This window comes from Marmota monax, unplaced genomic scaffold, assembly GCF_021218885.2.
Source record: "Marmota monax isolate L192 unplaced genomic scaffold, Marmota_monax_Labrador192_F-V1.1 WCK01_AAM20220418_F8-fsc00012, whole genome shotgun sequence".
NCBI lineage: Eukaryota > Metazoa > Chordata > Mammalia > Rodentia > Sciuridae > Marmota > Marmota monax.
Genome location: NW_026695227.1, coordinates 25,314,038 through 25,325,000, shown reverse-complemented (window position 1 = coordinate 25,325,000; position 10,963 = coordinate 25,314,038).

The window sequence follows — 10,963 nt, the reverse complement described above, 5'->3', positions numbered from 1 at the left end:
GGAGTTCATAACCCACTTGAATCAAAGTGTGGAATATGATATGTCAAGAAATTTATAATGTTTTGAACAACCAACAATAAAAGTTAAAAAAAAAAAAGATTTTTGCATCTATGTTCATTAGAGATATTGGTCTGAAGTTTTCTTTTTTTGATGTGTCTTTGCCTGGTTTTGGAATCAGAATGATATTTGCCTCATAGAATGAGTTTGGAAGTCCTGCCTCTTTTTGTATTTCCTGAAATAAATTGGAGAGTATTGATCTTAGTTTTCTTTAAAGGTCTTGTAGAACTCGGCTGTGTATCCATCCAGACCTGGGCTTTTTTTTGTTGGTAGACTTTTGATGGCATCTGCTATTTTGTATCACTTGAAATTGATCTCTTTAAATTGTATATATCATCCTGATTTAATTTGGGCAAATTATATGACTAGAAATTTGTCCATGCCTTCAATATTTTCTATTTTATTGGAGTACAGGTTTTCAAAATAGTTTCTAATTATCTTCTGTATTTCTGTAGTGTCTGTTGTGATATTTCCTTTTTTATCACGTATGTTAGTGATTTGAATTTCCTCTATTCTCTTCATCAGCATGGCTAAAGTTCTGTCGATTTTATTTATTTTTTCAAAGAACCAACTTTTTGTTCTGTCAATTTTTTCAATTGTTTCTTTTGTTTCAATTTCATTGATTTTAGCTCTGATTTTAATTATTTCCTGTCTTCTGCTGCTTTTGGTGTTGATTTGTTCTTCTTTTTCTAGGACTTTGAGATGTAGTGTTAAGTCATTTATTTGTTTACTTTTTCTTCTTTTAAGGAATGAACTCCATGTAATGAACGTTCCTCTTAAAACTGCTTTCATAGTGTCCCTGAGATTTCGGTATGTTGTATCTGTGTTCTCATTCACCTCTAAAAACTTTTTAATCTCCTCTTGATATCTTCTGTAACCCATTGTTCATTCAATAGCATATTATTTAGTCTCCAGGTATTGGAATGGATTTTATTTCTTCTTTTATTATTTATCTCTAATTTCTTTCCATTATGGTCTGATAGAATGCAGGGTAGTATCTCTACTTTTTTTATTTACTAAGTTGCTTTGTGGCATATTGTATGGTCTATTTTAGAGAAGGACCCATGTGCTGCTGAGAAGAAAGTATATTCTTTCATTGAAGGATGAAATATTCTAGTCAGTTAAATCTAAGTTATTGATTGTATTATTGAGTTCTATAGTTTGTTTGTTCAGCTTTTGTTTGGAAGATCTATCTAGTGATGAAAGAGGTGTGTTAAAGTCACCCAAAATTATTGTGTTGTGGTCTATTTGATTCTTGAACTTGAGAAGGGTTTTTTTAATGAACATTGCTGCTCAGTTGTTTTGGAGGCAGCATATTGTTGGGTCTTTTTTTTTTTTTTTCATCCAATCTGCCAGGCTGTGTCTTTTGATTTGTGAGTTTAGACCATTAACATTCAGGGTTATTATTGAGACATGATTTGTATTCCCAGCCATTTTTGTTTATTTTTGGTATTTAACGTGACTTAGTTTCTCTTCTGGTTAGATTTTCCTTTAGTGTAATCCCTCCCTCTGCTGATTTTCATCATTGTTTTTCATTTCCGCATCTTGGAATATTTTGCTGAGGATATTCTGTAGTGCAGGCTTTCTAGTTATAAATTCTTTTAAACTTTTGTTTATCATGGAAGGTTTTTACTTCATCATCAGATCTAAAACTTAGTTTTGCTGGATATAAGATTCTTGGTTGGCATCCATTTTCTTTCAGATATGTTGTATATGTTGTTTCACAATCTCCTGGCTTTGAGGGTCTGGGTTGAAAAATCTGCTGAGATACGAATTGCTCTCCCCCTATATGTGATCTGATTCCTCTTTTTTGCAGCTTTTAAGATTCTATCCTTATTCTGTATGCTAGGCATTTTCAGTATAATGTGCATTGATGTAGATCTGTTGTAATTTTGTACATTTGGTGTCCTATAAGCCTCTTTTATTTGGTTCTCCAACTCGTTCTTCATGCTTGGGAAATTTTCTGATATTATCTCATTGAAGAAATTATGCATTCCTTTGGTATGAAACTCTGTGCCTTCCTCTATCCCAATAACTCTTAGATTTGGTCTTTTGATTCTGTCCCATAATTCTTGGATGTTCTGTTCATGGTTTCTAACTTTCTTCACTGTATAATCAACTTTATTTTCCAGATTGTAAACTTTGTCTTCATATTCTGACATTCTTTCTTCCAAGTGATCTAGTCTGTTGGTTATGCTTTCTATAATTTTTTATTTGATTTATTGTATCCTTCATTTCAAGGATTTCCAACTGTTTTTTTTTTTTCAGCATCTCTATTTCTCTTTTGAAGTAATCTTTTGCTCTCTATATTTGCTCTCTTGTTTCATTGTTGGAGTGATCAATTTTTGCTTGTATTTGCTCGTTTAGGTCATTCACAGATCATTTTAATTATGAACCTTCTGAAATCCTTCTCCAACCACTGTCTATAGGTTCTGTTATTATAGTGTCTTGGTTTGTTTGGGGCATTTTCTTCTCTTGTTTTTTCATGTTGTCTATGTGTCTTTCTTTCTTGAAGTGTGGCTCTGAGATATTACAGTTTCTTCCCTATATTCTTGTAATACTTGTACAGATTGTCTGTACCTCACCTTGATGTTGGGCTTCCAGACCCTGCTGGTATCCCTCAATGGATGCTACTGCATCTTGGATCTGGGACCTGGGTAAGTTGGAGTTGGTTGATCTGGGCCACTGGGGTTGATCTCTAGTGGTAGTCTGCTGGTCAGAAGAGGTGGTCCTGCACTAGAGGCTAGGCTCTGGCAAGTGTCTGCCCCAATAGGAAAGGGCTGGACCAGGCATGCTGTGCACCTGGGCCCTGCAGAGGCCAGTGTGGGTGTATCTGGGCCTTTGGGCTTGACCTTCTGAGGTAGTATGCTGGTCCGAAGGGGCAGTCCTCCATCAAAGGCTAGGCTCTGGCAGTCTCTGCCCCACAGGGGGAAGGGTGAACCTTGCTTACTGAGGTCCATGATCCCACATGGGCTTATGTGGGCTGTCTGGGCTGGATCTTGGCTACCGTGGTAGTCTGCTGGTCAGAGGGGGCAGCCCTGCACCAGAGGCTAGGCTTTGGTGAGTGTCTGCCCCCACCCCCAGGTAAGGCTTGGTGGACCTTGCCCACTTTATGCCTGGGCCTCCTCAGAGGCTGGTGAGGGTGGATATGGGTCGCTACCTTGACCTCCCCTGGAAGTCTACTGGTCATAAGGGACAGTCTTGTGCCAAAGGCTAGGCTCTGGCAGTCTCTGCCCCACCAGGGGAGGGGTAGACCAGGCGTGCTGTGTGCCTCGGTCCTGCAGAGGCTAGTGTGGGAGGGCCTGAGCCGCTGGGCTTGACCTCCTGCAGTAGTCTGCTTGATAGGCAGAATTAATATTGTCAAAATGTTCATTCTAAAAGTGTACAGGTTCATTGCAATCCCCTTTAAAATACCAATGGCATGCTTCACAGAACTAGAAAAAACAGTACTAAAATTCATTTGGAAAAATAAGAGACCCAAAATAGGGCTGCAGTTGTAGCTCAGTGGTAGAGCACATGTCTAGCACATGTGAGGCACTGGGTTCAATACTCTGTACCACATAAAAATAAACAAACAAAGATATTTAAAAAAAGAGACCCATAATAGTTAAAGCAATTCTGAGCAAAAAGAGCAATGCTAGAGGGATCACAATATCAGACCTCAAATTATACTCAAATAGTTAAAGCAATTCTGAGCAAAAAGAGCAATGCTGGAAGGATCACAATATCAGACCTCAAATTATACTGCAGAGCTATAATAATAAAAACATCTTGGTACTTGGTATGAAGATCAATGGAATAGAATAGATGACAAACCCATATAGAGTTATTTGAGTTGAGACAAACATGCCAAAAACATGTTGGAGAAAAATTGGCCTTATTAACAAAAAATGACACTTCTGCAGAAAAATAACTCAAAGTGGATCAAAGACCTAGAAATTAGACCAGAAACTCTGCAATTGCTAGAAGGAAATGTAGACCCACACTCCAACAAGTTGACATGGAACCAACTTCCTTAACAAAGCCCCTAAAGTATAAGAAATAAAACCACAAATCAGTAAGTAGGGTGGCATCAAATAAAAGGCTTTCGCACAGTAAAAGAAACAGTGTGAAGAGAGAGCCTACAGAATGGGAGATGATCTTTTCCACCTACACCTCAGATACGGTATTAATATCCAGAGTATATAAAGATCTCAAAAAATAACACCAAAAAAACCTAATAACCCAATTAATAAATGGGCAAAGGAACTGAACAGCACTTATCAGAAGAAATGAATGAACAAATGAAGGAAATGAAAGAATGAAAAAATGTTTAACACCACCAGCAATGAGAGAAATTAAAATTAAAACAACACAGAGATTTGATCTCACTCCAGTTAGAATGGCAATTATCAAGAATACAAGTAACAATAAATGTTGGTAACGATGTGGAGAAAAAGGTACACTCATACATTGTTGATTCTGCTCCATAGGCAATGAACCATTCTGGAAAGCAGTGTGGAAGATTCTGCAAAAAACTAGGAATGGAACCCTTATATGGTCCAGCTGTCCTACTCTTTACGTCCAAAAGATGTAAAATCAGCATACTATCGAGATAAAGCCACATCAATGTTTATAGCAGCACAATTCACAATAGCTAAGCTATGGAACCAATCTAGGTGCCCTTCAATAGATGAATGGATACAGAATGTAGTATGTATACACACAATGGAGTATTAGCCATGAATAAGAATGATATTATGACATTATGGCATTTGCTTGTAAATGGATAGAACTGGAGACTATCATGCTAAGTGAAATAAGGCAGACCCAGAAATCAAAAGGTCGAATGTTTTCTCTGATATGTGGAAGCTAGTCCAAAATAAAGAACACAGAAAAGAAATGAGGAAGTGAAAGCTTCTGTTAAAATAGAATAAAGATTGGTGCAGCAGAGGAAGGGGATTGATGGGGAAGGGAAAGGGACAGGATAAGGAATAAACAGTGGAATGAATTTGACCTGACTTTTCTGTGTACATGTATGAATATACTATAGTGAATCTCACCATTATGTATATCCAAAAGATACTAATTAAATAAGAATCATAAGTAAATAGCAGAAAGATCAGCAGAGGAAAGGGTGAAAGGGAATTACTGGAGACTGAATTAGAGTGAATTATATTCTATGCTTTTGTAATTATATCAGAATGAATAACAATATATAACTAATATGAATCAACAAAAATGAAAGAAATGAGAGTCTTGAGAAGTAAGGTTTGAGAACAACTAGTACTGAATAAAGTACACTTACAAATGTGTAGTATGTGTTAAATATTAACATGGGTAGGGGATTGAGGCACTAAAAACATTTGATCATTTTGCTGCTAGGATTTAGAACCAGACTGGACTCCTAAATTTGAGAGTTGAGCTGTAACTACCTGCAGTTGTCTGCCTTCCCTAAAACCACTGCTAGGTTCTCTCCAACATTACCCAAAGTATCTCTCTTTGTGGCTTGTAGATGCTATATTCATGCCATTGTATTAAGGAATTAAAGGTCTCACTTCAACATATTATTGAAGGGGCCGTGTCTTATTTCAGATTCCTAACCTATGTGCTAGAATACACTAAAAAGCAGTGAGATATGGACTCCCTCAAACTTCCAAATCTCCAGAACCATCAAGACAGTCAGAATGGTCATGAATGGCCTTACTTAAGACTTCATAGAGTTACAACCTGGACTATATCTCATGATATATTTTGAAATCACCAAAGATGGCAAGTATGATGGATGACATCTGTCACTAGCTGCTTTTCCTCAGTATGTTAAGGCTAGTCAAAGGTTTATTTTATCACCTCTATATCTGCTTCATCAGGAAATTGCCACTTTATCAATGTGCCCAGGGCTGGGAACCTGTGGACCTAGAGAAAAGCTCATATTCCAGGTGGCTTAAGTATGACTAGTAAAGGGTGGGAGAGGCTGTAGCTTCGGGTAGGAGCCTCAGATCTCTGTCTTTTTATATATGAGATTTTCCTTAGGATCTGGGGCTGATTTGTCTTGTTAGTGTACAAGCAAAGTACAGATGTAACAATGTATGGCTTATAAATTGGAGCTTCATGATGAGTTTGGCATTCTGAATAAGAAAGAATTTGATTAAATATGAGAGAATCATTTTCATTATCATGAAAGTTTTAACATTGAGTTTTTCAAGAATAGGAAGAGTTGTTAGCTTTTTCAAGTATAATCTCAACTATTGTAGACATTGAATGACTACCAAAAATTTTCTATAAAATTTTATATACAGTTAAATAGCAATTACTATTTACTGTTCACTGTCACAAACACTTTATTATTATTTTAATCATAAATTTAGGCCAAGAAGTATACATAGCAATTTTATACATGAAATACACTATGAAAGTATGGTTAGAAAAATAAATGTAAGTTTCTCATTAAAAAATTGAAAATAGTTTATTTTGAAATTTTATATAAACTCAATATTTAGTATCTTCCTTAGTAGTTATGGTTTTATCATAATTATATAAAACATGATAATTAACATTTCACTAACTAATACCACTAATTTCCAGTCTACTTTAGTGCAATACAAGTATCATTTTTTTTTTTGCGTATAAGGAAAAAATTGGGGGTAGTACCACATGATCTGGGGCTAGAGGGAATGGGGGAAGAACATGAGGCAAAACTCCTCAATATCTTTAATAATTCTTCATTTCCAGACATTAAAACCAAAATTTTTATTTAAAAAACAAAACTTTAATATACATAAAAATAATATCCATGTTTATTTCCTTGTGTTTTTTTTTTTTTTTTTTTTTTTAAAGCTAGAGAGAGAGAGGGAGGGAGAGAGAGAGAGAGAGAGAATTTTTAATATTTATTTTTTAGTTTTCGGCGGACACAACATCTTTGTTTGTATGTGGTGCTGAGGATCGAACCCGGGCCGCACGCATGCCAGGCGAGCGCGCTACCGCTTGAGCCACATCCCCAGCCCTCTTTCATTTTCTTTTTAGTTCATGCCCCATGCTCTCAGGCCTTCCTTTGACAACTGACTTGATCAATTCCATAGCCACAAAAAGGCATAAGTGGTTAGTTTCATAAGATACTTCTGTGACCTTTGTACTGATGATTACTTAGTGTTCCTAAAAGAAAATGCACAGGAGGCTAGACTTCAACTTCAATGCCTACTCTAATTTCACAGTGAAATATATCCTTGCACTTATAACTTCCCCATGGCTCATCTAATTTTACTAGGTATTCTTTATACTTTAGTTCTCTACGAAAACCTGGGCACCATGTAACAGTTTTCTCTGCCTATTTCTGGAGTTTCAAAATCCTTATTTTATCATGTAATCACTTTTTAGGTGATAAAAAAAGTATTTTGGTAATTGAATCACTCTAATAATTGCAAATGAATAGAATTTCTCTTAATAGGCGCTATTGGGAAACGTTTTATATGTCTTCTTTAATGAGACAAATTAGTGAACTTAGCATTTTAAATCCTTGATCACTGTGTTTCTGATTGTATTTTTTGTTATCCAAGAGAGGAGACAAAATACTGTGTCTTAAGACATGAGTTAGAATTTAGGCATCTGCCAGAATACCTTTAAGTGAGGTCTGATAGGAACATGATTGTGCAAGTGGGCATTTTCATCTTTCTCCTGTAAATCATACAGAAGCATTAAAGGAAATGACAATTTAAAAAACCTGCAAACAACATAGTAAACAGACTTAAAGTACATGCAATAGCTACCAAGAGCAGCTGGGATCTGGAAAAAGTTGCATGATTGGAAGTGAAAAAGTAACAGAAGTATTCAATAAAGCAGACCTCAACAGCAACAAAAGAAAAAAAAAGTTTTCTTAATAAGAAAAATTATATTCCTTGTTTTCAATGGTGTAAGAAATTAAGCAAGAATAGAGGCAGAAAATCTGAACCTAGCTTGGGGCTAAACAAAGCATCATAAACACTCATGGGCTGTAATTATAGGGAGCAGAGGAGAGAATTTTTTAGTTCTAAAGCTTGACAAATTATCTTGGCCTCTTTTTCCTAACCAAGAAACTCCTGTGAGTGGCTGGTCCAGGAAATTCACCCCATTCAATAAGGAGTAATAAAGGATACTGGCACAACCCCAATACATATACTATATGATAAACATGTGGAAGGGAGCAGCAAAATTCACCAGCAGACTAGAAGAAAGTATCCACTAAAAAAGCAAAAATTTGTGACAGGCCTTTTAATTTTTTTTTTTTTTTTTGGGTAAAGCAATAACATGTGAAGAAAGACTACAGAAAGAAATGGAACAAGCAAAACGAGCATAGGAAAGATATGACAAAACAAGAGGAGGAGGGATAGCAGATCTCAGGAAAGATGCAAAAACAAATCTTTAGAGAAATGAAGATAAAGGGAAAGAAATACTAGTAACAGTGAACAATAAGGAACACACTTTAAGGGACAAACTAGATTCCAACTAGGATACAATTGAAATCTTCCAAATGTTAATGATTAGGATGTCAAAGGACATAAAAGATCTCATTAGAGGTAACAAGAATATAGGGGATAAAGTAAATATTATACTTTGGAACTAAAAGAGTGTCTTAGGTGCAAGGGAGCCTTGGTAGACTAAGTACTACAGTGAAATGAATTATTTTTAGCCAAGAAAAGTCATATCAGTTTCCATTCTGTGAGTAGGTAAACTCAACCTAACAGCCATAGACAAGCCTCAACTCAACTCAAATCCTGTTTAGAATCAGACTAAATGGCCTTTCCTCTAATAGCCAAATAAGAAAAAGCACCTGTACTAGTTGACAAAACAAAACAACCTGTTTTTTTATACTTACTGTTGGGAATAAAATTTAAAAAATAAGACATTAAATGGAACAAGAGCATGTAATACATAATGAATAGAAAACTTAATGGTGAAATGTTGAACAACTCCTAAAAGTCAGAGGTAAGGCAATAATATCTGTTCTTACCCACTCCCATTGTACTTGTGGTCCTAGCCAGTGAGATAGAATAGGAAAAGAAATTAAATGTATAAATTGTGAAAGGAAGAAATCAAATTTTTATCTTTGAAAGATATAATGTTATACATAGAAATGTAAAGGAATCTACAAATGAAATTGTAGCTAAAACTAATAAATTATTTTAGGTAGTTTGTGCACTTCAAGGTTATTGTATAAAAACTATTTCTAAATAATATCAATGAAAAACAGTGAAAAACTTTCAAACAATAGCATAAAAACATGAAACATTTAACAAGTGATTACGTATTTTTTTTACATTGTTGACAAAACATTTCTGAAAGAATAAGACCTAAGTAAATGGAGAGATATATACTATTTGGGAAACTATTTGTTAAGATGTCAGTTTCCTCCAAAATGGTATATAGACTTAATTAATACCAACCAACATACAGCCAGATATTTGTGAAAAATGATACAAATGATTTGGAAAACCATCAGTTTCTCATAAATTTAACATACACTTACAAAATGACTCAGCAATTCCATTCCTAGATATTTACCAAAGATTAATGAAAACACATGTCCATGCATACACACAAAAATAACCTTGTATAAAAATATTCAGGAAGATGGCCGCTGCGTAGGGGGGTTGCTGAAGTGCTGAGCGTGGTGCTCAAAGCAGCGGCTTTAATAGAAATTTCACACAGTCTGTTAGAGCTCCTTTCACCATTAATCTGTAGCGGACCACTTTGCCAAGGAGCAGGAAGAGCAAAGAAATCGAAAAAAAGACGCTTGGCTGCGCAGAGCCGCAGGCGCTTTGCTCCCATCTGCTTCCTCTTTCGCTTCGCTCCGGGCGGAGAAGCTGAATGTGTAATCAGCAGTGGATTTTAAGTACCCGAGGCAAAGAAAGCTCAGTGCGCCCCGCCTTTTTTTTTCTTTTTCTTTTTCTTTTTCTTTTTTTTTTTTGAATATTTTTTATACAGGGAGAGTTTGTGGATTGGGATTGTTGGCGGGGCTGTGGTTTCTGTGCCGAAAATCCACTCCGCGGGAGCCGCCATTTGCTTTCTGCTTGCTGTCTTGATGGCTCTGTATACACTGTCCGGCAGCTGCACCTAGAGGTTGGAGCTGGGCTGCGTGCCAAGCCCTGTCCTCCAAAGGCTGGACTGCAGCCTCGAGCGTCTCGGTGGCCTGTTTGCCGCTGCACCTTCGGGCAGAGCCTGCTCTGGGGTCGTTCTGCACCCCCTGCCAGGGGACCCGTGCTCTGGAGGAGGGGGACGGAGAGCCGCGGTGGCAGCCGCTTGGGCCCATGGGGCCGGGCACCGGGCTGAAGAGCTGCGGAGGCCAGGGCGGCTCTGCTACGGTCGCAGACAAGCGCGGCGCTCGTGAGCGCAGCCTAGAGACGGAGGCGATGGCGGCAGGGTTTCAATTCTAGAAATCTGGACTGGAAACAGAAGCAGCAGTTTGTATAATCCCAAGAACTTGCTTATACCAGGAAGCTGTAAGGGCAACATGAATATTACTGAAGAGATCTAACATGGTGGCAGGCGCAGAGAGATCAAATCTCTGACATCTTCAACTGCGCGGGCATAGGGAGCCGTAAACTGTCTAAATGCTGTTTGCTCAGGATCACTAGGCAATGCTGAGCTGACGTGGATCTGGGGTGTACAGGCTGGGCCCCTCAGAACACACACACAGAGCCCGAATCGGAGGCAATTAAGCTCCGGTTCGCCTGCTTCGTGTGACTCAGCACTAAGGATCCCGCTGAAATAATTGGCCGGCCCTTAGGAACTTACAGAGGTAAAAGCCAACCGAGCCTTCATAGGCAGTGGCCACAGGACTGAAACGGGGATTGGGAGAGACAGTCAGGACCCACCCATTGCATTGGTCACCCGGCAAAGGGAACAAACGGTCACCATTTGCAAGGGATACCACCATGGCAGAGAAATGGCGTCA